We start from the raw sequence: 25,654 nt of genomic DNA, 5'->3' as shown, positions 1-25,654 counted from the left end.
TAAATGGTACCTCACAGTAGTTTTGATTTGCATTTCTCTAATAATTAGTGATGTTGAGAATATTTTCATGAGTTCTTGATCATCTGTATGTCTTCTATGGAGAAATGTCTATTTAGATCATCTGCCCTTTTTTTTCGATTGGGTTGTTTGTTTTTTTGATATTGAGCTACAGGAGGTATCTGTATATTTTGGAGATTAAACCCTTGTCAGTAGCATCATTTTCAAACATATATTGTCCCATTCTGTGGGTTGTCTTTTTGTTTTGTTTATGGTTTCCTTTGCTGTGAAAAAACATGTAAATTTAACTGGGTGCCATTTTGTTTATTTTTATTTTCATTACTCTACTAGGAGGGGAATCTGAGAAGATATTGCTGCAGTTTATGTCAGAGAGTGATTGGTCTATGTTTTCCTCTAAGAAAAAAGGGAACCCTTGTACACTGTTGGTGGGAATGTAAATTGGTACAACCACTATGGAAAACAGTATGGAGGTTCCTCAAAAACTAAAAATAGAGCTACCGTATCATCCAGCAATCCCACTTTCTGGGTATCTATCCAGAGAAAACCACAATTTGAAAAGGTATGTGTATCCCAATGTTCAGTACAGCACTATTCACAATAGCCAAGACACGGGAGCAACCTAAAGGTCTGTCTGCAGAGTAATTGATATGCCATAGGCAACAGGGAGGGAGTGGGAGGGACTGGGAATTTGGGGTTAGCAGATGCAAACTATTAGAATAGATAAATATATGCAATCTATTTAGAACAGATAAACAACAACATCCTACTGTGTAATACAGGGAATTATCCATGGGACAGACTATGATGGAAAACAACATAAAATAAGAATGGATATATGTATAACTGAGTCACTTTGCTGCACAGAAGAAATTGGCACAACATTGTGAATTAAGTATACTTTAACAAAAAACAAAAATTAAAAAATGAACCTGATCTACCAAAAGAAATTTTAAAAGATTTTTAGTGGCTGCCTTAGAATTTGCAATATACATTTATAAACTAGTCTAAATCTACCTTCAAATGACTTTATACTACTTCACGAGTAGTGAAGGTAACTTACATCAGAATAATCTCATTTCCTCCCTTCTGTCCTTATAATATTGTTATTCATTTCTCTTATCTATAATCTATCATCCAATGTATTATTACTATTACTTTGAACAAAGTTTTCTATGTTAGACCAGTTTAGAATAAGAAAAAAGATTTCATTTTATCTTCATTTATTCCCTTTAAAAGCTTTTCCTTTTTTTAGGTACATCTGAGCTTATCTCATCAGTGTCCCTCCTTCTGAAGAACTCCTCGACATTTTTTTTTTTTTTTTGGTCTTTTTTTGCCATTTCTTGGGCCGCTCCTGCGGCATATGGAGGTTCCCAGTCTAGGGGTCGAATCAGAGCCATAGCTGCCGGCCTACGCCAGAGCCACAGCAATGGCACAGCTCACGGCAATGCCAGATCCTTAACCCACTGAGCAAGGCCAGGGATCGAACCTGCAACCTCATGGTTCCTAGTCGGATTCGTTAACCACTGCGCCACAAGGGGAACTCCTCCTCTTGACATTTTTTTGCAAGGTATATTCTCAACAAATCCCCTCAATTTTTGTTCTCTAGTAGTCTTCATTTTGCCTTTACTTTTGGGGAATAATTTTTCTGGATACAGAATTCTAAGTAGTTGGGGTTTTTTGGTTTGTTTAATTTCATCACTTTAAACATTTCACTCCACTATCTTTATGCTTGTATATCTGTATCTATATATACATTTTTGGTTTTATTTATTTTTTCTTTTGCTTCTTTTTAAGATTTTTTCTTGCCTTTTTATTATCTGTAGTTTGAATATAATTTGCATAGATACAGATTTTTTTCAAATATATCCTGCTTGGTGTTTACTGAGATTCCTGGATATATACTTTGCTATGTTTCATTAATTTTAGGAAATTATCCATCATGATTACTTCAAATATTTCTTCCATTTCTTTTATTCTTTCTCTTCCTTCTAATAATCTCATTACACATATGTTTTACCTTTTGCAATTGCAATTGTAACTGGATTTACACAGGATGGATGGGGCACATCAATTTTTGCTTGTTAACCTATCCATTAGTATCTCTAACACATTAATCATATATTTTTATTTTTGTCTTTTTAGTGCCACACCTGCAACATGTGGTAGTTCCCAGGCTAGGAGTTGAATCAGAGCTACAGCTGCTGCCCTATGCCACAGTTGCAGCAACATGGGATCTGAGCCACATCTGCGACCTACACCACAGCTCATGGGAATGCTGGATCCTTAACCCACTGAGCAGGGCCAGGGATCAAATCCACATCCTTACGGATACTAGTCAGGTTTGTTACCACTGAGTCACAATGGGAACTCTAATAATATTTTTAAAGTCTCATGATTTTTATGATCATCTTTGAGAGGTTTTTTTTGGTCAATCTTTTGTATGCCTTTTTTATGTTGTTGAAAGCTGGACATCTTGCATAGGACAATGAATACTAACATAAATCATTTTTATAACTGGGAGGAAACAGGCATGGATTTTTTTTCTGCCAGGCATTTAGTGAAAGCAATTGAACAAATTAATTTAGAAGTTGAAATTCAAATGTTCTCAAAATTACGGGGAAATTAAAGCAATTTAATTATCTGTATTTAGACACTTTTAAGTGTTTGCCATAGTGATATACAAAAGAAATGGTAAGTTTATTCTGAGATATATAGCTATAGATAGATATAGATATAGATGATAATATATATATCTATATACAAAGTAGAATTTCTACAAGAGGAGTTGTGACAGATAAGAATTATTTTACATAGATGGTTTTAACATAAGATAATTTACCTCTTAAATCTTATTGGAAGGATATATATATCCTCAGTGCTTGGGGCAGAATCAATTTCTCCCTATTTTATTCAAAATTAGGTACAGACATTTTTATGCTTTTCAATATTTCTTCATGATGTGATTCTCTGGATTTCAGATCAACAATAAATAGACTCATAGTTAATTTATGGGGACTAGGAAAAAAAATCTAAAGACAACTTATACAGGGGAAATCCTTTAGAAACTTGCTACTCAAAATGTGTGTAAAGACCAGGAGATTCAATGTAATCTGGTCTTCATTAGAAATGCAGACTATCAAACCTTACCTCAGATCCACTGAATCAGAATATGCATCTTAACAAATATAGGTGAGTCGGCATTTTAAAGTTCAAGAAACACTGCTTTCAAGGACAAATCAAAACTTGGCCTAAAGCTAATCACCTTCAGTGTCTAGTCACTTCAGGATGTCAGGTTTTCATCTGACTAAGAAATATCCATTTGATGGAAATAGGCTAGAAAAAAAAATCCAGTAGAAAAGCCCTGTAGAATTCATAGAATATTCCTTACTAAATGATCATCATGATTTTAGTATTACCATTTTACTTTTCTATACTCACAATCCAAAAAGATATTCACGGGCTCAAAATAATTCTGCTGCATTTAAACTGGTTAGCCTTTCAGAACAGAGAGATCCAAGGCTCTGTATCACTCTACCACTGAAAAATGAACCCAGTTTATGTATTACACAATTATATAGAAAAGGACAACAAAGCTCTTTGTCATAACTGGATGCCAAATTAAAAAATAATCTCCCCTAGGGTGTACTGAATTGTTGAGACTCTAAAATTATGTTTCTTCTGCTTTAGAAAATACATTCAGATATTATTTTGGGTAAAATACAAGGGATTCTATAACTATATGCCCAACTTAAAGTAAAAGTCATACTTCTTATTTATACTAATTACAAGGTTATACCATACATATTTATTCTAAGCAAAGTTGTACCTTTTTAGTGTATAAAATTTGGCAACTAATATCTGTATAAACTGATAACCTCTGATTATATACTCCGAAATGTCATCTGAAATTCTACGTCATAATTTCTACATTCTCAACATTAACTTATAGGTTTTATATTGTATTTTGGATCACTGAGAAAACACTTTAATCTGAATGGTTTAAGAGCGCACAATTTATCATAGTTAATAAAGAGATGAATATGATATTTACACCTCATTTATTGACATTTCTAAAATATGTGTCACTACAGAGTAACGGAGTAAATCATTAGAAAGCCCATTTTATACGATTTTAAATTCTGCTGTCATAGAAAGCCTAAGGGCATTCCTTTTTTTCAATGTTTATTAGTCTTAACTTTGTCCAAAACTGGGCAAAATTTATCATTTCTCTGCTCCAGAGTCATTCAGTGCTTATAAACTATTATGTTACTGTTTCAGTTTGGATAGATTTGCAGCTCTTGCATTTTACTTGAAACTGTAGTAAGACCGAATATCCAAATATAAAGTAAAAGTCAGTGAAACCTGCCAAGTGTTCCCTAGCTTTGGGTTGAAATACGTAAAATCAGAAAATTTCCAAATCAAATTGGAAAAGTTAAAAAAATAGCCCAAGGGCAATAAAATCCTTAACTGAAAGAACAGCTGGAGGCATCATCACAAAATTTGGGACAACACTGAGTTTTACACGGAGTACACAGAATTTCAAGTTCCCTAATACAAAAACTTAGTGTCAGTCATTTTATGCTCTTCTATTTCCACTGCACTGTTCAACAAATCTTTTTGCCTATCATGAACATGAGTCAAAATGAACTGCATGTGGTACAGAATATACCTACGTACTTGCTCTCAAATAACCATATATCCTCTTCATAAAATTTTCCATTCTGAGTTCATTTTTAAAATGAAGTATGACTTAGTCAAATAGTCTCACAAATCTTAAGTGGATGGAAAGCCATTATTCTAACATAGCTATCAAAAAACCTTATTTATTATATACCATCTATTTTAGCTTAACACTAGTATGATACTGTTAAAGAACTAATCAAAAAATAAACAGAAAAAACAAAACAAAACTGAACAGCCACATAGCTATGAAAACTTTTCTAATTTTTAATCTGCTGTCAGGAAAGCTCAGACCTGTTTTCATGATAATGGGAGAGAAACAGAGAGAGCAAAAATAGGTAAGTAAGGCCTTTAGTAGATTAACAGATTTTGGCAACATGTCATTTCCACCTCATTCTTTTGGCTAATACTATCTCATCTATACAACTCAAAAAGCCAGCCCAGAATTGAGGGATGAGAAAATAGATTTCATCTCTCTATGGTAGGAGAATAAAAGTCATAATTTAAAAGGCAAGAATATTGGAAGAGGTGCAGAATTGGGTCCATTTTTTAATCAATCTACCAGAGCAATAGAGTAACAAAATTGCAGAGGGAGAATATAAAATCATACTTTGAATACTACTATACTACCAAGAGCATTTAATACAGGAAAAAATAATATACTGTATTTCAATAATACATATCCTGAATTGGAGCCTAGTAAAGTAACTACAGTTTCATAAAGTCATACAAATGCAGGATCCTTATTCAATACTTGAATGGTATTCTAGCCTATCTTTCTTCTCCTTTGTCATTTCTCAAATTTATCCTTTAATAGCAGTACATGGGAGCAGAAATGGTGAGCCATTCAGTTATCTGAAGACTATTCAGAAGTAAATTTCATTTGCTTGACACATTCAATTATCACTAGCCTGATAAATTATTATTTATTTAGTTTAGGGAGATGAGCGAGAATAGAGTTGGAATATACTCAGAACCACTGGCACCTGATAGTTTTGCAGAAGTTTTAAAAATTAGATAAATTAAAAATAGGAAGTATACGTTAAGGAACCCAGGTGAAAATCATCAGTATTACTTGGTCAAACCTGGAATTCATTGGTCATATGTCAGCAGGTTCTTGGATTCAGTTATTCTCAGAATCTTATGGAAAGACAGACTTTCATGTGGATGCAACTGGATGTGCCATGAAATGGACCTTTATATAAGGAACATGAGTGTGACTTTGCAAATAGAGAAAAGGCAGCCTATGTTTGTACACAAAGGCTTCTGAACTTGGACACCAGTAGTTTATATATATTAATGAAATGACCAATTCTCAATATATAAAAACTTGAGAAGTTCACTTTGGTCCATGCTCCCTGTTTTGTGGGAAAGAACCTCATTTTCCAGCTAGTTTCCAGGCAATTCTGAGGAATTCTAAGAGTAAATTATCAACCAATCTTTCTTGTCTAACTATAGCAGAAAAAATTAAACAGATTAAATAGATGATAAGTTCTTTTTGTCAACTCCTGCATAGCACTCCCCAAAATTTATATATATATATATATATATATATATATATATATTATTTTTTGTGGGCAATAATAAACACATCATAAGAATATTTTTTCAGAATACTTGCGTTTGTCAGGCTTTGCACATAGGTTATCTGTAATTTTCAAAAGCCCAATCTTTTAGCCCAATCTATTATTTCCCTGATTTCAAAAGTGGGGGAATTAAGAGTAGACAATTCCCAAACACCTCAAAGTCAGCAAATGAAAGCCAAGATCCAAGCGTACATCTTTATAAAATCCAAATCAAAATGACTGTTGCCCTAAGATCTCACAGGTACATAAGATACTAAGCCCAGATTTAAACCTCAGAGAGGGATAAAGATAATTCCTAGAAGAAATAATATAATTAGAATGAATTTTAGTAAAGAAAAAGATAGTAGTTCCTTTACTGAGTGAGCTGATAGGTTGTAAGATAAGGAAACATAATGGGGATTGGCACTTTAAGAAAAAAAATCCAACAGAAGGGGAGAGGTGACTATAATTAGTTACATCTAATTTCTTTTCAATATCTTCAAGTCTATTAAAATAATTATTTTCAAAGCATATGTGATAGTTTAGCCATCCAGATATTTATCACACATTATGTCTTCTAACCAACCCACTTCTTAACATATTAGTATAACTAGTCTTATTTGCCTGAATACAAATGGCATGAGTTAACAACGTATCAGTTTAGAACCTGGCAGTGAGATGGAGTTCTTGAAAGAGAGATCCCCAAATGACTTTTGTGAGGTACTAAAAAACATTTCAAAATAATCATTCAAAATGAACTGCTGTTGTTCAAGATGGAATAAGAGAAACAGAATATTCCTGTCCACCAGAACATATAAGAATGGACAAAATATATTAAAAATCAGTTTTCAGACATGGGACATCCTTGTGGCTTACAGCAATATTGATTTATTTTCTTGATATTCTGAATGTCAGAAGTCTGAAATGAATCTTAAGGGGCTAAAGTTAAGGTGTTTCTAGAGGCCGCCTGTTTCCCATTCCTCCATCTTCACGTCCATCTTTGCAGCATCTTCTCTGTTCTGACATCCTGCCTCCCCATTAAACAAGTGACTACACTAGAAACTCTCAGAAAATCCAGGATAAATTCCACATCTTGAGATTCGTAACCACAACTGCAAAGTCCCTTTTGCCGTATAAAGTAACATATTTATGGGTTCCTGAGATTAGGGTGTGGACATCTTTGAGGGGCATTGTTCTGACAACTTCACGCTTTCTCTTTCTAGGCAATGTGATCATCTGGATATAGCTGACAAAGTTCTTCTCACTAGAAAGATTTCATGTTAATCTCTTCTCCTTCACTGCCACTACAGAGAGGAGCCAAACTACTTCAGCAATCCAATTTCAGCTGGTTGCAGCCCAGAGTGTGTGTGTGTGTGTGTGTGTGTGTAACAGGCTTAATTTCTTTCCCTCCTCTGATCACCTCCTCTGATCAGTCTTAGAGAACTCCTTATTAAGTAATGTGCATGTACAGAAGATAAGGCGGTGATGTGGCAAGAGGATATATCATGAGAGCCTGAGCCCGTCCACACAACTTATTTATCCCTTCCCAACCTATTTCAGCCTAATTACACAAACACACACAATAATTATTTTATCATACATATTTAGCCACCCATCCATCTATCATTTGATAGAGGATGTCTGCTCCACATAATTAGAGCTTGGTGCATCATGATGGTAGCTCAGGTTTTAGAATTGAGATTGGTGCATCATGATGGTAGCTCAGGTTTTAGAATCACTTGATGCCTCATTATTGAGAATTCAACCACTGGCTAGATTTAGTACCATAAGTCTAATGTGTCATAGGGCCTGTGTGGTAGAGTGGCTTGCACTGATATATAGACATGCTGTTGAAAATTTTTTTGTTCCAAGCCCCTCCCATTTTTAATAGTCTTACTTGGAAAATGGGTCAGAATAGCTAAGTGGAATAAGCTAGTTACAGAATGACATATCCTATATGACTCCACTTAAATGAGGTTTCTAAAGTAGTCAAACTCATAAAAGCGGAGAACACAATAGTGCTTGCAAGGGCAGGGGGTGGGGGAATTGGGGAGTTGTTATTCAAAAGTTATAAAGTTTTAGTTATGCTAGATGCATACGTTCCAGACATCTACTGTAAATTGCTGTGCATACAATTAATAATATAGTATTGTGCACTTCAAAATTGGTTAAAAGATTAATTCTCATGTTTTGCGTTAGACAATAAACAAACAGAACAAACAAACACTCTAAGAGACACAAGGAAGCTCTGGAAGTGTTGGACATGTCTATCACCTTGACTGTGGTCTATACATACGACCAAACTCATCAAACTGAACATATTACATACATTCAGTTGTTTCTACATCAATGGCCAAACTCATCAAATTGAACATATTAAATATATTCAGTTGTTTCTGTATCAATCACACATCAATAGATTTATTCAAAAAAGAAAAAACAAAACCTCAACCAAAGAAGCTAAATTTGTTTCGAATTTTCTAGGGAAAATAAAAGCTCCTTATTATAATTGCTCACTGACTTTCATCTGCATGTTATCTTCCTAAACTATTTCCAATGGTAATTTTAATTATTTAATATTTGTCTTTTCTTCTAACTTTAGTATCCAACTTGGGATAAGTGCTATTCCACAGTGTGCCAGGGATAGTGTAGACTGTGAGAGCCATCCAGCATGAGAAAAGGCAAGTTCAACGAGGTTACCTTAAAGCCTTCAGGTATAAACAAAATGACACTTGAAAACAACCATGATGTCTCTTATGGATTAACCAATCATTTCTCTCTGGCTACTGGCTGAAAGCTATCCAAACATAGGACTTATGACTGAACCAATGATAACAGTATAAATAATCAGCATTTGTTTGTGAACACAAACAAAGACAAAGGGAGAAGCTGGCATAATCTGTACCACAGATCACTTATCTGGGTGAATACTAACTATCCAATGGAAAGGGGCCAGAAGTGTTTGTAAATATAATGGAAATTTATCTAACTGAAGAGCCATCAGAATAAAAGGATGATGCACATTTGAAATTCCTTCTAGTGTTTCATTCCTGTGGCTCGCACATCCTTCCTGTGTTTGCTTTGGTTCAGTGTTCAGAGTCTAGGGACCAGCTTATGTTGGTCTCTTCTCAAGGTCTGATAAGTATTAGTGATATCTCTGCCTTCCTGCCAAAGTCTTTACATTTTTCTCTCACTATTTTACCTTTCTTCTTTTTTAGGGTTTATACCTGTTTCTTACTTTTGCTTCCTAAATAGACATTTATTCTTTAATTTAACTTCTTTAGAGAGCTGCCTGAGAGGAAGCTACTCAGGTTCAAGTCACATGTACTCTTTTTCATATCTGAAAGCTTTACATAGGATTTGTTAAATGTTTCCTCTTCGATTGTTATTTCACATTGCTTAGCAAAAAAAAAAAAAAAAAAAAGTCTATATATTTATAGGTTCATCTTCTATCTAGGAAACTATTCCTTTTTGATTCCATTGTCCTTATTTTCTCATGTTTTCCAAACCTCTATTTTTTTTTTCACATTTTCTCCTTTCGCTCATGAAAATTCCATCTACTCTGAAAGTCTTCCCTGATATTTATATTCAAATCTAAATCAGGGGCTCTTGTATATGTTAATACAATATCTACCTGATTTTTAGGCAAACCACCAAGCTTAACTGCACAATTCACAAGCATTTTAATTGCCTGTTCACTTATCTACATTCTCTATTTTGCAGTAAAATTGCTGAAAGCAGGCAAAAGCTCTATTTCAGTCCTATACTTGCAACGTCTAACTCAGAGCTCAGAAAAGATGATGAAATGTTTCTAAATGATGCAATTAATAGATATCAATGCTATTCAGATGAGAGCCAAAGCCATGTTTACCATTAGGATCCTTCCCCAGTGTTCTAGTCTCATGATTTAAAATGTTTTTGTCCATTTTATAATATTTGTTAAAGATAATCCCACCATTTCTTACCTAAACCAAATTTATTTTGGCTCTCAACATATAACTTAAGCAATTCAAGTTTCATCATTTGGAATTAAATGTTAGACCTTTTTCTTTTCCCCACACCATCTTGTCTCTGAGTAGATGATTCATTTTGTGTAATTCACTCTCCTTTCTCTATATGTGCAATAATACAGTGGAAAAGATCTCATGTCTTGAAGTTCCTGCTGTGGCACAGTGGGTTAAGAATCTGACTGCAGTAACTCTAGCTGCTGTGGAAGCATGGGCTTGATCCCCATCTAGGCACATTGGGTTAAAAAATCTATAGCTGTGGCTGTGGAGCTGTGGCATAGGTTGTAGCTATAGCTATGACTCGGATTCAATCCCCGGCTGAGTAACTTCATATGCTACAGGTGTGGCCATTAAAGAAAAAAAATCTTATGTCTTTATTCTGTGAACTATTGCAACAGTGTACATTCTGGCCATTGAATTGTCAATCTCTCTTTCAAGTGTGCAAATTCTTCTCAGGTAACACCATTACTTTCTAAGCCATGCCCACAGTTTTGGCACACATAAATTTCAAAACCTCCCAAATCCTCTTTACAAACTCTTTTCAAGTTATTCTAGGTTGCATATAATATGCTTCAACCTGGTCTCTGAGTACTTCTCCTCAAAATCTCAAGGCAGAGTTTTGCAAAAGGGAAATGGTACTGAGTTTAGTAATAAGAATGCACTGTTTGGACTTTTGTTCTCCAACTATGTATCTTTTCAACCTCGATAAATCCTTTACTTGTCTATAACTTGGTTTCTTTCTCTAAAAATTGGATAATGACATTTCTATTCTACATTGTGTGTGTGTGTGTGTGGTACATTTGATAATTCATACAAAGCACTTGGAAGAGTGCTTATTACGTACTGACTGCTTACTTAGTAGTAGATGTTTTTACATCTACCTATGAACTGAACAAACTGAACTACATTAGTTCCTATATTATATATTATATTTTAGACCCCTGCATTAAGGGCATAGGCCATTACTAAGTCATGATTGATTTGTACAACTATCTGTCGCAAGACATGTTTACTTGAAAACTCCATCTTGTCCTTCTTTACTTTATCCCATCTTCTTGTCTTACTTTATCCCATCTTCCTTCTTGAGAAACAGTCACGGTGCTGGTAAATGACTTAAGCTTAAGAGCAAAGACCTAAAGGCATAAGTGACTTAAGCTTAAGAACTGTTATGTGCCTAGAGGTCAGAGTAAGAGCTTAACCCTTTACCACCTAAGTGGCTTTCTAAACAAACCCTGTATCATCCACCCATAGCCACTCCTCACTTGATCTCACAATAAAAGCAGTGTGGTTTCTTGAGGCAGGGCTCTTGGTCCCTGAGATCTGGAGTTCCCCGGTGCTCTTGGTCCCTGAGACCTTGAGTCCCGCGCTCTTGGTCCCTGAGACCTTGAGTCCCTGGCTCCCACCTTTACTTAAGATAAATGTCTCTGTGTCTTGTTTTATGTTAACTATTTTTCCTTAAGTTCCACAGCACCCGTTCTTCAGCCCCATCCTGCTGAGCTGGCCCCGGCAACTATCTACAAGTAAACATGAATGCTTTCCTAATTCTCCCTTGTTCCACTTTAAAGCTCCTCCCAATAGTTGTCTACATTCTCTACTTCTGTTCCCTCCTCATTTCTTTGCATTCCCTCTTGAATCTGCTCCAATCTGGCCTTTGCCTCTAGCACTCACCAAACTACTCTTCTGTAGGTTACCAATTATTTATATCTCACATATAATATTTCAAATATGGTCCAGTGTGCCTCTGTATCTAAGTGTTCTTAGCTTTATAAGGAAAGCACAGTTTCCAAAAAATTAAAAATAACTGTGGGCACCATGAAGTCTCTTGGCCCTGAAGAACTTGCGTGAAATAAGTTAACCAGATTTAAAACAGTGCTCACTCTGTGTTATCCAGGAATTGCTGTATTTTTTCATGATGATTGTCAAAAACCTCTGAATAACTTAATAGCTATTCAAAACTTTATGCCCTTTTATGTTCATAGCAGATTTTAGCAATGATAAAATGGGAACCTTTTTCATCTATCATATGATAGCAGTAAGTTTTCTTTTTCACATTGTGTTCCATCAGCCTTGAAGTAGGTAGTGTTTACTCAGATTGAAGGAAAATTGAGCAATTGTGTATGGAATTTGATGATTGTTGATAGCTTGGAAGAATGATCCAAGCTCCCATATTTCGGCATCTCCAAATGGCAGAATTATTTGCAGTGTTTGTACAAATAAGTAAGTCTATTTTTTATATCATAATAGTCCAAAGCTTTCTGTTTGTGAGAAGACATGCTCTCTGGAAAAATCAAAGTTCCAATTTTTTTAATATAAAAAGGTATTTCAGTAAGTTCATTTAACATAAGCATCAAATAATTGAATTTCTCCCAGCCCTTTTCTTTGAAACATGCTGTTTTGTGTCTGGGTCTTAGTTTATAAAGATAACTGAGTGATGACATGGAAAGGTCAATGCACTGAAAGAAAAGTTTAATGTATCCCCAGTTCCTCTAGAAGCAAGAGGCACAGATCCAAGCATAGTGTCACAGAAGAAACACCAGGTTTTGCTCAGGAGGCAGAAAAAAGGACAGAACAATAGGTTTAGGCTAGAGACTTTATTTGAGTTTACTAAAGAACAGTAAGACAGGGCAGGGTAACCAATTAAGGAATGGCTTGTTTGAATAATTTTGTCAGGCTCTATAATAAAGGAGTGGTCCCTAGTTGCCTAGTGCCTGCCCTGGGATAATTAAGGCAGAGGAATATTGCCTCCTGGGGTGAGGGAGCCAGAGGAGGTACAGCCAGCTCTGTACTGGTTAGCTTGCACATCAAAGACATATTTCTTGAGTCCTTTGCTATCTCTAAGAATTGGATAACTGGAGGGGCAGTCTATCTAGACTAAAAGTTTTTATTTTTTTTGGAGTTCCCGTTGTGGCCCAGTGGTTAACAAATATGACTAGGAACCATGAGGTTGCGGGTTCGATCCCTGGCCTTGCTCAGTGCGTTAAGGACCTGGTGTTGCCGTGAGCTGTGGTATAGGCTGCAGACATGGCTTGGATCCTGTGTTGCTGTGGCTCTGGTGTAGGCCGGCAGCAACAGCTCTGATTAGACCCCTACCCTGGGAACCTCCATATGCTGCAGGAGTGGCCCTAGAAAAGGCAAAAAGACAAAAAAAAAAAAAAAAAGTTTTTATTTTTAAGGATGTCAAAACACATTAACACACAGAAAATTGAAATTAAAAAAAAAACCATGATGAATATAAATGCTCACAGTCATTCACAGTTGCTGTAACAGAGGCAATTATCTATTTTTACATGCCATAACAGACATTTTTGGGCAGTGTATAAACCAGGGCTTCATGGAATAAGGAATAAACTTACTGAGTTCTGGGAAATTGAGGTAGAAGAAGAGATATTAAGGGTCCTTTAGAAGAAACAGATTCCACTTCAGGTCAAGAGTCCCTAAAATAAGTCACTGTCCTGAATTGGTTCAGCCTTGGGATGATGAATGAATAATCACAGAGATACAGTGCCCTGCTGTAGCTCCCAGTATGTTAAAATAGCTACAATAAACCATCTCATCTGTAATTTAGTACACTAACTGAAAAGTTCAGTAATTTGTTGGATTACATTTCCAGGTAGAGCATTAAAAAAACAAACAAACAGACAAAAAACTGATGAGGAGTTGCCATTGTGGCACAGTGGAAATGAATCCGACTAGGAACCATGAGGTTGTGGGTTTGATCCCTATCCTCGCTCAGTGGGTTGAGGATCCAGTGTTGCCATGAGCTGTGGTGTAGGTTGCAGACGAGGCTCCAATCCTGCGTTGCTGTGGCTCTGGCATAGGCCGACAGCAACAGCTCCAATTAGACCCCTAGCCTGGGAACCTCCAGATACCGCGGGTGCGCCCCTAGAAAATGCAAAAAAAAAAAAAAAAAATGAAAAACTGATGAATCAATCGGCCATTTCTGGCACAAAAAAGAGGAACAGGAGAATGTTACTTTGGTTCAGAATGCTGCTTACAGAAGAAATGTTGCATCCTTCAGTAGGTCTACACTATCCTGATACTACCTTCCTGAATTCTTTTTTTCTTCATACCATTATTTTTTTTAAGTCATGGTCATAATAAGTAACTAAATATTTCTGTGATCCTCTTTTTATGACTTTATCACTAGATAGCAGGATTCCCAGGTAAGGCCATAATCTCTTTTTTACTTTCCATAGTGTAGCTCAGTGCTTAGTATGTCTATATGATCTATCTATCCATCAATCTCTCTATCTATAATACACTTTCTCATTTTCCATTGTTTAACTTTAGCAGGCCATCTCTGATAACCTTGGAACACAGTGACAAATATGAAATTGCTGTGGCATAAATATTGACTTTGTATATTTTTCTCATTATTTTTATGTCCCATCAGAAGAAAAAAAATCTTGACTAGTTGTTTTCAGAGTTGTTTTCACCTCTACACATTGTTTTCAGTGTTGGCTTTAATCTTTATATAAAATTGAACATGCTGATTGAGCCTTGTCTTCTCAGCATCTAGACAAGATATGCTCTAAGAAAGGAAGTCTTGGGGAAAATATCCAGGCAATTTCAATGATATATACATCATAAGTCAACAGATGACACTGCTGTACAGTGACAACCCTCTGTGTTGTGGTAACAAAGGATAGCCCTCACTCTTTGCTCCATTCTACTAGTGAATGCCTAAGCATGAAATAACTAAATATAGTTTGGGAGATATATACTACACATGCTTTTTTTCTGCCCTTGTAATAGGGATGATAAATTAAATTTTCATGGAAGAACATTCCCTGTTGTTGAATGTCTTGTCGCTACTGTTACACTTGAAGATTGACAACAGTTCTTGCAATTTTTTTAACCTCTTAGGAACCAAACTATGTCCTAAAACTAAAACTAAAAGAAAAATTAAAAAGTCCCCAAATCTGATTTATATCCCATGCTTGTTGTGTACATATTGTCTGGCTCTTTACATAAAGTGTTTACAAATTAATCTATGGTTTAAATTTTATCATAGAAATTTACAGATATTGTATAAAGCAATTCAATAATGCTGTATGTAGTATTTATAAGAAAAATCCTTTTAGGTCATGAAAACTGGAACTAAAATTTTAAATACAAAGAAAGATTGCATAATCATTATGAATAATTTTCTCTTTTGTGTTAGTGAATACATCTAAATTATGTGCCACTGTATGGAAAGGTTAACATTCATGGTTCTCTCTTTTCCTTTTCTTGTAATTCTTGATAAGATTAATTTGTGATTTACACTTTTCCTCTTTCTAGACAATTTTACTCACTGGCTTCTGACCAGTGGTTTGTGCTAGTTTTAGTGAGATTCATTACTGCTTCTACTATTTTCAACTGATGCTAAAATAGAAAAGTTTTCAGAACTGAATTTGCCTCCATCTCAAGCGCCATATTCCAAGTTATTTTTCCTATTATTGAAGCTTAACTGCAGCATATTTGCTAGAGCTTTAATAGATTGAATAAAAATGTATTCTATACTCTTTTACACTTCACTTTCATGCTTTTTTTTTTTTACAGAATCTATCACAAGGTTACTCAAAATAGTGTGCATATATGTATTTATATTTAATTTTTATTTTTGGCTACATCTACTACATATGGAAGTTCCTAGTCCAGGGATCGAACTCACACAGGGATTGAACAGCAGTGACAATTGGCAGATCCTTAACCCTCTACGCCACCAGGGAACTTCCTGGTGTGTTTAAATATTACTTTATAATCTCTGTCTACTTAGAAATATGAGCATAATTCCTTATGAATATAATTTTAGGAGTGGCAATAACAATTGAGAATACTATCAAATGTAACAATGCCATCTTTATCAAACTTTAGTACCTATTATAGCTCAAACTTTGATGATTTTAGAAAATACATATAATGTGTTTGGTTTAAGAATTACAGAGTGGGGAGTTCCTTTCATGGTTCAGCTGTGGTGTGGACCAGCGGCTACAGCTCTGATTAGAACCCTAGCCTGGGAATTCCATTTGCCGTGGGTGAGGCCATAGAAGGCAAAAAAAAAAAAAAAAAAAAAAAAAAAGAATTGCACAGTGACAGAGTTTTCCAGGAGTTGTGGAAATCATAGTGGATTTTTCAACTCTTTTCTGATTAGGCTTTATTCCTTTACAATATTAAAAGGTTATATATCATCATTATAATACTAAGGCATCTAATTCTTACATCACTAATTAGCTTTCTTACTATTTTGTTGGGTTTTTTTGAATGCAGTCATCTAAAATTTATTGTCAAAGTTCTGATATTTTCAACTTATGTATATAAGGAAAGGGGATATATACTTCCCTCATGAAAACTTAAGTATTTTGGATAGCATTTTTAAAACTTCATGAACATATAATTGCATAATGTTTTATAAGTCATTTGAATATTTTGAATACTAATTCCTTATTAGTCATATTATTTGGATATACTTTCTCCCATTCAGCATGTGGACTTTTCACTTCATTTATGGTTTTATTTATAGGTAGGCTTATTTCTAGGTATGTTTGTTGTTGCTTTTATTAGTATTTTGTTATAATCCTTTGTATTTCTATGATATCTATTGTAATTTCTCTTTTATTTCTGATTTTTATTTATGTGAGCCTTCTCTCTTTTTTTCTTGATGTGTTTGGCTAAATGTTTATCAATTTTGTCTGTCTTTTTAATGAACCAGCTCTTCATTTCATTTATCTTTCTATTGTTTTTTTAAGCCTCTATTTCATTTATTTCTGCTCTAATCTTTATGATTTCTTCCCTTTTACTAATTTTATATTCTGATTGTTCTTCTTTTTCTATTTTCTTTAGGTGTAAGGTTGGATAGTTCATCCAGACAGAAAATTGATAAAGAAACACTGGCCTTAAATAACACATTAGACCAGATGGACTAAATAGATGAACAATTCAGCCAAAAGCGGAAAACACATTTTTTTAAAGTATACATGGGCCATTATCCAGGACAGATCACATGGTAGGCTACAAAAAAATAAGCCTCAGTAAATTTAAGAAAATTGAAATAATAACAAGCATTTGTTCCTGACCGCTAAGAAATCAACTACAAGAAAAAAAACCTGCACAAAACACAAACATGTGGAGGCTAAATATTATTAAACAACCAATAGATCACTGAAGAAATCAAATAATAAATAAAAAAAGATCTAGAGACAAATTAAGAGGAAAAGATAATGATTCACAATTTATGGGACATAGCAAAAGTAGTTATAATAAGGAAATTTATAGTGATATTAACTTATCTCAGGAAAAAAATCTCAAAGACAAATTCTTAGTAGAGTTTGATCATAATTAATTCTAAAAACTGTTAATTTAGAATCTAAAAGCTTAATTTAACTTTGTTTTCGAAACTGATGTATTTATATTACAAAATGCAATCATATATCTTCTTAATAAGATTCTGTAGAGCTAGAAGTGAAATATTGTTTTAAGCCTGTTCTGATAATGTGAGCTCATTCTTCACACTTACCTGATGGAAATTTGGAAAGAATTGAAACATTACTAGTAAAGAAAATATAAGGTCACCAAATTCTTCTAACAAATAATATTAAAGAAAGAATGACTGGAAATAAATGTTGAGCTATCCTCAAAGAAAAAAAGAAATTAATAGCTTCTTTTGTGATTGATCTTGTGGTAAAGTTTGTACCCAGTTAGGACATTTATGGCATACCAATAACAATTATCAAATTTTTGGAAATTTTCCTCTTTGAAAGTACCACACTCTTTCAAAAGACTCCCTGAAAATGAACATAAACACCCTGATTCTAGTCATTTTCAAATATATTATCCAATTTATTTTCACTATGCTTATTTTCTCATCCATTTTATGTTTTTTCATTATTTTATCTATTTATAAATTTAGAAATTTCACTATTTATAAATTTCTCATTTATAAAAATAATCTTGATTTTGCCTTAACACCTTTTTGTCATTCCTTTGTAGTTCCATCATCTCTCAATTCTTATCTAATCCACTTCCTTAAATGTATTGGATAAACATATTGTGAAAGCACCTACCGACTAATGGATTAATTTTTTTTTCATACTTGTTTGCTATTCAAAAGGAGGAATCAGGCAGTTCCCACTGTGGCATAGTGGGTTAATGATCTGGCTTGTGTCTCTGGAGGAGCTGGTTCAATCCCTGTCACAGTGCAGTGGGTTAAGCACCTGACATTGTTGCAACTGTGACTTAAGTTGCAGCTCCACCTAGGATTCAATCCCTGACCCAGGAACTTCCATATGCTGCAGGTGTGGCTGGAAAGGGGGAAAAAAAGAGGGAATGATGACCCCAAAAAAATGAATTTTATAAAAGGAAAAAAAAATTTCTATAAATATTGAAACATTTTGCCCTTAGATAATATCAATAACATTATACATTTTAGACATTCATTAACTCTAAATATCATTCTTCATTTTTATTCTTATGAACCCCAGTCATTTCATATTAAAGAGGTACGTTATTTCAGATATAAATTCTTGCAGTTTCTTCACTTTACCTGTTAAAGAATTAAAGTCAAAAGCTATAATATGTCATATTCACAATCATATGGATAGTATGGATAGTTGGTACTTAAAACTCCAAGCCCCCTAACTTCCAGGTTATTACTCATTGGTTTCTTTTTATTGGGACAAATTTATGATTAAAGAAAATAAGTTCATATTTTCCTTTTTAGTTGAGGATAACAAGAGGATGCAGGGAGATGGTGATAGAGTGTCACCGGTTAGAAAACTAGGTTAGGATTTAGAAATGGCCGACATTATGTAATAGGTACAGAAATGATTCCGCTATTTATACCGCAGTCACTTTTATGTACAAATAGTCTCATTCACATTGAATCAAATTATTTTTCAATGAAGTTGTGCATGAATTTTTCCATTTAAATATGATTTTAATTGAACTCTTCATTTGTGAAAGACTGAACACTTTTATGTTTAATAATATATATAATTCCATATATGTGGAATTCCAAAAATTGCTTTTCAAAAAGCACACAGCTAATAAAAGTCAGGTTGTTGACATCAGTCTTTTCTTTTACTCAAAGTCTCATATTGCTTCCAAGATGTCATGTTGCCTGCTGAATTCAATGAGCTGGTTTGTAGTAAGCCAGTACATTTATTGTCAGGGATTAGATAAGCAAATAATAATGTTAGAAGAGAAGGTGGAGCCTTAATAATGTGATTTTACATTTTAAATAGCTAAGCCATTAACTGTGTTCCCTTTAGGCTGCTATGTTGGCTCTTTATTGCTCCTTTTACCCTATATTGAAACATATAGCACTACAGTTAAGAGCCAAACTCTATCTGAGTAAACTTGGTCAAGTCACTTAACCTCATATGGACTCATTTCCTCAGCTGGCATAATGGGAATACCAACATTGTAAGATTAGAAGTATTTAAGTCTTAATTGAATTCAAAGACATGCCCAGAATAGTGTCTAACACATATTAAGTGCTATACATTTACAGATGTTATTTTCATTGACTCTTTCCTTCTTGTAGTACTTCTACTCCTCTACATCTGTCTCTATTTTTTCGTTCATACACACAAGCTAGTAATGTTCAGTGGCTGATTTTATCAGTCATTTAAATAACTTTTCATGTGAAAAACTAAATAAAATTGGTTCAGAGCACATGGCCTCACAATTGCCTCTTATTCTAATAGCGCACTTCATGGAATGGATTAGTTAATTTCAAAATAAAGAAATAAACATATGTTTGCTTTAGGCACACTTGTCCAAAGCTTTTAAATTTGAATTACACTATTACAACTTTTAAATTTGAATTACTTAGTTTTACAGATAAGTAAAGCCCCAGAAACTTCAAAAAATATTAGAAATGTACATAAAACTATATTGGCAGATAAATCTCAGGAGCATTTAGAAAGTAATCTATAGTCAACTTTAGTTTGAAATCATTCAAGCATGCTGAGGAAACTATGAGGTACATAGTTATTGCTGTTTAAATCCAGGCACCTTCAGATAGAGAATCAAAAGTAAAGTGACACTATTTGTTCTATGTTTGATGATAATGAGGATATTTTCACAAAGAGCAAAAATAAAATAGATTCCTTGCTCCATTTACTTTAGGAAAAAAAAAATATTAGAGTACAAGTGCCCACGGAGAAGGGACAGTTTATTTATCCCTCAAGGATAAATAGCTCAAGCTGCACAGGCCAAAATCCTGACAATTTGTCTACTAAGTCATCCACCTGCCACATGTGGATAAACTGCTTTTTAGAATTTGCCATAGCTAAGGAAGTTTTATTCAAAAGTCAGAATCAATCTATGTATAGCAAACTATTTGTCAAATTTTTTCAGAAGTATGAGCTCTGAACATATGGAATCGTGTTAGACATAATAGAAAATTGCAAATGGCATGTTTCTACAAAAAAAAAAAAAGTTTTTCTGTTAGAAGGCACTGGTTGCCTATAAGCATTCCTTAAAATAATCTTAAATATCTGTAGCAAGAATTTCCAGTATATGCATAGGTATCTTAAGTGTTGATGTTATGCTTTTATACAGTATTCTTTTTTTTTTTTTTTTTTTGTCTTTTTTTTTTTTTGCTATTTCTTGGGCCGCTCCCGCGGCATATGGAGGTTCCCAGGCTAGGGGTCTAATAGGAGCTGTAGCCACAGGCCTATGCCAGAGCCACAGCAACGCGGGATCTGAGCCGAGTCTGCAACCTACACCTCAGCTCACAGCAACGCTGGATCGTTAACCCACTAAGCAAGGGCAGGGACCGAACCCACAACCTCATGGTTCCTAGTCGGATTCGTTAACCACTGCGCCATGACAGGAACTCCTATACAGTATTCTTTATACTAATGTAGCACAGAATTATTAAGATAAACTGTTTGCTACAATCCCCTTTTACAAGTGGCCTAGTTGAGCATTAGAGAGCTCACATTTTAAAATGATATTATAATGTTTATTCAGTAATCCAGACCAACCTGCATATAATACATCTGATTTAACATGGGTCATATATTATACTTAATAAAGTCAATGTGTCATTTACTTCACATTTTTTTATAAATAGGAAAAGTAAACATTTTATATTCCAATGCAAATTAAAGATTCAAAGGTAGACAATTTTTTTCCCTAACCTGAAATTTTTATAATATAGCCCAAATAATATTGGTTTAAGAATGTAATACTTTGTTAAGTATATTTATATTGTTCTTGGTGGTCATACTTAATACTTTTCATGTAGTGATAGAAAAATGACATGTAAAGAAATTCAAATTCAAAGCCAGGAAATATGCATTTCTTCATTCAAGTACTAATTTCAATGCATATTGATAATGCTAAATTTTATTATTAAATGTTAACTCCTGTGAACCTCATTTTCCACACTTATGAATAACTATTAATAACAGTTAATTTTTGAATATGTGTTTTGTGGTAAAAATAGGGCTCAGACATATGTATCCATTAACTCTATGAGGTAAATAGTCTTGACATCTTCACTTATTAAAGAACCAGGTTTAGGAGGGTTAATAATTTACATAAGGTCACAGAGCTCATGGTAGAGGCAGGATATGCATCTAGAATTCTACCTATAGAGCTTAAATTTGACAAAAGAAGTATCCTATCTGTAGTAGAATAATTACACTAATAGCTCCAAGTTTTCATTCCTCCTTATATGAATGTCTTTTGATAAGTGAGTAATAATTTTCTCCACCTTAGTGTGGCCACATGACCTGCTTTGGCTAACAGAGGAGTAGGGGTAGCAAACATTATACCAGAAGAGGTATCAGATACCTTTTTAAAATGAATTATATATGTGGGGGCTTGTGCTTCTGCCATTGTCAAGAGCAGGTCATGTTCCAGTCTAACCTGCTTGTGCCATGAGAAGGTAAGAGACACTGGCACTGAGCTCAGTTGTCCCAGTTGTCTCAGGCAACTAGATGAGCTAAGTTCCACAGTGATCAGCAAAATTCCATCCTTGTGATGTGTGAATTATAATTATAAACTGTTGTAGTACTATTATGTTATTACTATGAGTTTGTAAATTGTTATAAATCAACAGTTATATGATTTATCATCTTTCTAGATATATATAAGTTGAGAATAATAATATCTATATCCTCATTTTATGGAAGATCTTAAACTTTTTAATATACAAATATTTGTTATTTTTACTTACCATACTCTATATAACTCTAAAGTGAGCTGCTACGTCATTTCACAGGGCAAAATAAACTGTTCTTTGGGCCCTTCCTACCCACTCCATGAGAACATGGTTCATCAGGGATTATCTTGAGTTATCTCTGAAAAACTAAGGGCCAGACATTTGACAATTTTTCTGAAATCTTCATTCACAACAAACATCCAATCTCTATCTTCCAATGATCTTCCATAAGTCTCTTTCTCTCCACTGCCACTTACACTGGCATACTGCAAACTTTCATCTCTCTTTCCAGGATTCATTTAGCAGTTTTCGGACCTATACAACAGACTACCAAAAAGTTAGTACTGCTATGCCAATCTCTCTCTAGCCTCCTCAACACCCCCACTAGAGTGATCTTAAGGGTACACAAAAACGAACACCTGACACAGATATTTTCAGTGACTATGAACTTTGTAAAGGACAAATTCTCAGTTTCTTTGCATTACATAAAAAGACCTGTGTCTTCTCTTCTGTCTCTATTACCAATAATTATATCACACATCAGCCCTCCCACCATCCAGCAACAAAAACAAAGAAATCACGAGCTTCTAAAACAAAAGTTTACTAATTATTACATATCTTAGCAAATGCTAAGTCTTTACATGTTTGCATATACTAGTGTATTGGCCTGGAATTATTTTTCCTTTCTTGGATTCCAGGAAAACTACAATTCTTCCTTTTAAGTCTCTGTTCAAGTGATTAGGTCTCAAGACATCTTCCCTGACTGCACTTCTTTAGGACTCTGACTATATTTTCATTCAGCATATGTCCTTTCTAATTCAATTATTTTTTATCTTCTCTAGAATACAAATTCCTTAAGATAGTATCTATACATTTTCTTTCTTTTTAGCTCAGTATGATAGCATTTGATCCTAACTATGATTCGGCAACCACTGGTCAAATACATTAAATAACTGACTGTATGATTCATAGGCAATATTTTTGTTATCTTTACTCAAATTTTCTCCTTCTTGAATAAAGGAAATACACACCTATTGCTATGGATTTGATTAACTTAAAATGTTTCAATTATACTGAATTGAAAATGTTTGAATTATACTGACCACAGAGTTGTATTGAATATTGGCCCAGTTAAAATGATCCCAAAGACTCATAAAATCACCTAAGAGAAAACTGTAACTGATACTAACTGTTTTGGGAATGGGCAAAGAGAAAATAAAAAGGTTAAATGTGTTTTGAATGGATTTAATCTGCATGTTTACAATAGGATTATACATTAAAAAGTGATATATTTCATCTTAATGTTATTTTTGGGAAAATAGTCTTCCATGTGTCAGGTTGCCTAATATATTTTTCAAATAACTATTTTCTGACTGGCAAAATTTCATAAAATTTATGTAATTATTTACAGTAATTAGATTTTCTAATCCATGACATAATTTGACCTAGCTAATACTTAAGCTTCCCTTGATGAATAAAAAGGTCAAAGGAAAGTATTAATACGTAAAGCTCAATTTATCATTGTTGGACACCAAGTCTATTTTTTATGTGTATTTGATTCTAAATTTTTAAAAATCATAATCTTAGTTTTAGCAAAGCAATGTCACATTCACAAAAAATTAAGTCAGTCATTTTATTAAGCAGGCTAATTTATTTAACAATATTTTTCGAGCACTCTCTCCATCATTGCAAGGATGAGGTAAAATCATCACAAGTAAAACAAAAGGAGAAGTCTTGTAATTAAAAAAAATGGTGAAGGAAGGCTGGTACTCAAATAAAGCAAGGTAGTGAAAAAGTGATAGAAAATTTAAATAGAGGAACCATAGTTTTTTTGTTTGTTTGTGTGTTTTTGCCTTTTCTTGGGCCGCTCCCGCGGCATATGGAGGTTCCCAGGCTAGGGGTCAAATCAGAGCTGTAGCTGCTGGCCTACACCAGAGCCACAGCAATGCCAGATCCCAGCCACGTCTGCGACCCACACCACAGCTCACGGCAACACCGGATCCTTAACCCACTGAATAAGGGCAGGGATCGAACCCTCAACCTCATGGTTCCCAGTTGGATTAGTTAACCACTGCACCATGACGGGAACTCCAAGGAACCACAGTTTTTTCTAAAAAAATCACCTAAACAGCTACCATGCATTTAGTAAGGGAAATACCTAACTATAGACAGTGAAGTGGATGCACAATCTCTTCCCCTCCTATTCTTAACAAAAAACAGAGAAGTAGAGGAGAAAGGCCTGACACCTATGACAATTGCCTAATTACCTAAGAGTCTGCTAAACTTCTAAGAGAGTATTAAATCTGAGTGATAATGAAAATAGTCGCCCCTTCAACATTTCAAAAAAAAAAAACCAAAAACTTTGTAGTGTGTACTGATTTTTAAACCACATTTCAAAATATAGAAAAAGAATAGTCTGAATGATGGAACAGTTATATTCTATCTCACTACAGGAGCCAATATTTGAAAATTAAACTTAGGCTTTTTAGCATGGGGAATCTAACTCAAACTGAGGGTTATTTTTACATTTAGAAGATACAGCATGATTTGAAGAAGAATAAGACACATAACAACACATTGGTAATCAACATAATTTAAGATTAATATATTGAATAATCCAGCACAGTGCTCACCAAGATGCTCTTATTAACTATCCGTTGTATGTTTTTTTTCTTTCTTTCTCTTTATGGCCGCACCTGTGGCATACAGAAGTTCCCAGGCTGGGGGTCAAATCAGAGCTGCCACAGCAATGCAGGATCCAGATCCAAGCCAGGTCTGCAAACTACACCACAGCCATGGCAATGCTGCATTTTTAACCCACTGAGAGAAGTCAGGGATAGAAAGAATCTGCATCTTCACGCACACTATGTCACGTTCTTAACCCACTGAGCCAAAAGAGAACTCCATAGTTTTATCTTCTAATGAATATTCATTTTGTTCAGCTTTTCAAATTAAATATAAAAATATTAATATTGGTAAAATTAATATAGAAGCCTAACATTAAAACACTTAAACAAATAAATTGATGTATCAATATTTTACTATCTAGCAGATAATAGAAAACAGGTTAATAATTACTACTGAGTGAATTTAAATGAAGCATAGTCATGTTCAAGTAATTCTCAAAGACACTCTATGAAGTTGATATAATTTATCACTCCATCATATAAATTAGGAAACTGATTAAGAGAAATTAAGAGATTTGCTTAAAGGTCACAGAGATA

Source organism: Sus scrofa, chromosome 4 (assembly GCF_000003025.6).
Source record: "Sus scrofa isolate TJ Tabasco breed Duroc chromosome 4, Sscrofa11.1, whole genome shotgun sequence".
NCBI lineage: Eukaryota > Metazoa > Chordata > Mammalia > Artiodactyla > Suidae > Sus > Sus scrofa.
The sequence above is the reverse complement of the archived record's forward strand: the minus strand, read 5'-3'. Positions refer to the sequence as shown.